The sequence below is a fragment of the Cupressus sempervirens genome, chromosome 9, assembly GCF_028749045.1.
Source record: "Cupressus sempervirens isolate cs-2001-9-10 chromosome 9, ASM2874904v1, whole genome shotgun sequence".
In the NCBI taxonomy this organism is placed as follows: domain Eukaryota; kingdom Viridiplantae; phylum Streptophyta; class Pinopsida; order Cupressales; family Cupressaceae; genus Cupressus; species Cupressus sempervirens.
In genome coordinates, this window is record NC_143126.1 from 390,555,813 (window position 1) to 390,558,139 (window position 2,327).

Here is a 2,327-nt window from a genome sequence, read left to right on the forward strand (position 1 = left end):
CCTTCATAGATCGAAAAGAGAAAGATCACTGAGCCCATAGAATCTCTACCAATCCTGCCAATACTAGCCAGACTTGGATTGCCCCTTGAAGATCCATCCATATTAATCTTCAAAATTCCATAAGGGGGAAGTTGCCATTTGTCATCCCTATCAATTTTTTGCTTTTCAAAATGCCTTCTCTTAGCCCTAGCCAAGGCCATAGAAGACCCCAAAATCCCCAATCTCTCCACCAACTCTATATCCCTTTTCTCCAAAGGGAATTCCACTTCACACCTAGCTTCCACCATTTCTTGAACCATACCCAATATTTTTTTCCAAATTTGTTGCACCCCTCTCTATTCTCGATGAAAAATCCTTCGATTGCACTCCAGCCAAATCTACCACAATAAGAAGATAGGCCCCACAAACTACACCTCTTGCAAAAAGGGTGCGACAGAAAGTGGCTGATCCATCCCCTACCAAAACTCAACCAGGGAGGAAGCATGAACACAAGGAGTTGTCCAAACACCCCACCAAAAATGCCAAAGTTGTAGGGAAAAAGAGCAACAAAAAAATAAGTGGGTAGAATCCTACTCATTAGCCCCACACATGACACAAATAGAACGGCCAAGTCAAACACTTATTCCAAGCCAACAACTAGACAAAAAATTTGTATTTTGGCCAAGAAAGCTTGTTCCAAACCATTTTCCACCACTGAATTTTAGGCCCAACCAACTTATGAGACAATAACCTACTATAGCTAGAGGCTATAGTATAGGTCCCCTTAGGATTGGGAGTCCAGGTAAGCACATCATCATCCTAGAGAGAGCTACATCTTCTACTAGAGAGGATACTTTGTAGCACATCACATTCCTTTTGCAAACCAATAACCGACCACTCATCTGGGGACTTCCATTTAGCCATCTCCATCTGATCGTAAGGGAAAAAAGACTTAAAGTCACTCACCCATGACCACCCTACTTCTAGAAATATTTGACATAGGACCAACAAGTTGGGAAACTGAGAAGTGATGGGAGCAAAACCATCCCAAGAATTAGTCCAGAATTGGACTTCTATTCCCCTCTTGCAAATCCAAAATAATCCATCCTTAATAAGCATAGCCCCTTTCTTAAGGGTGCCCCATATTACAGATCCCTTCCCCATATGGGTGTACCTAGAAATATCAAGTTGAGGAATCCCTAGGAAATACTTCTGAGAAAGAACCTTGACCCAGATATTCTCCTACTCATTACACCACCCCCAGTATAGTTTTGCAACCAAAGCCTCCCCAGTCAAAGTTGACTGCCTCAAGCCTGATCCACCATATTATTTTAGACTACACACAACTTCCCATCTAATTAAACTCCATTTGGAGGACTCCAAGCAACCAAACCCTAAAAATTGTCACACCACAGAATCAAGGTCCTTTAGAAAGCCCATAGGGGCAACCTGGAGCATGCATCTATAAATGGGCAGAGCCTGCACTACTGACTTAATCAATTTGACACGACCAACAAAGGATAACCATCGATGAGTCCAGTGATTAAATTTCACCCAAAATTTATCCAGAATAATCTTCCAAGACCCCTTGGTTAGTCTACTCATCGAGATGGGAATGCCAAGATAAGCCAATGGGAGATTCTCGATCTGAAATCTCAAAGTGTGAGCAATCCTTTGCTAAATTGGGCCCAGAGTATTGAAGAAGAAGATGGAAGATTTTCCCTCATTAATATGCTAACCAAAGGCAACCAGGTACACATCCAAGACTCTTCATAAATTAGAGGCCTCCCTCATTTTAGCCATCCCCATCAAAGCAGTATCATCCACAAATTTCAAGTGAGTTTGTGGAGGCAAGGTGCCACCCCACCTCCATACTTGAATGAGACCAGACTCCACATTTCATTTAATCCATCTCCCCAAGCCTTCAACCAAAAGAATGAACAAATAAGGGGATAGAGGATTTCCATGATGAAGCCCCCTAGAAGCCCCAAGTAACTCAGAATGACTCCCATTGATAAGCACTAAGAAAGAATCTGAAGTAACACAACTCCAAACCCATTAAATCCATTCTTCTGCAAAGCCAAAAGCACTAAGAACTCATCGAAGGAAGGACCACCTAAATCTGTCATAAGCCTTCACCATGTCCAATTTGATAAACATCACTTTTTCTTTTGAGCTGACCATAGAATGGATAACCTCAGTAGCAATGACAATCCCATCTAGAATCAACCTACCTGCTACAAAGCCACTTTGCTCTTTAGAGATCAGACCTTCAAGCCCCTTCTTCAACCTGTTAGTAATAAGTTTAGAAATAATTTTATATATTACATTACATAAAGAGATGGGCC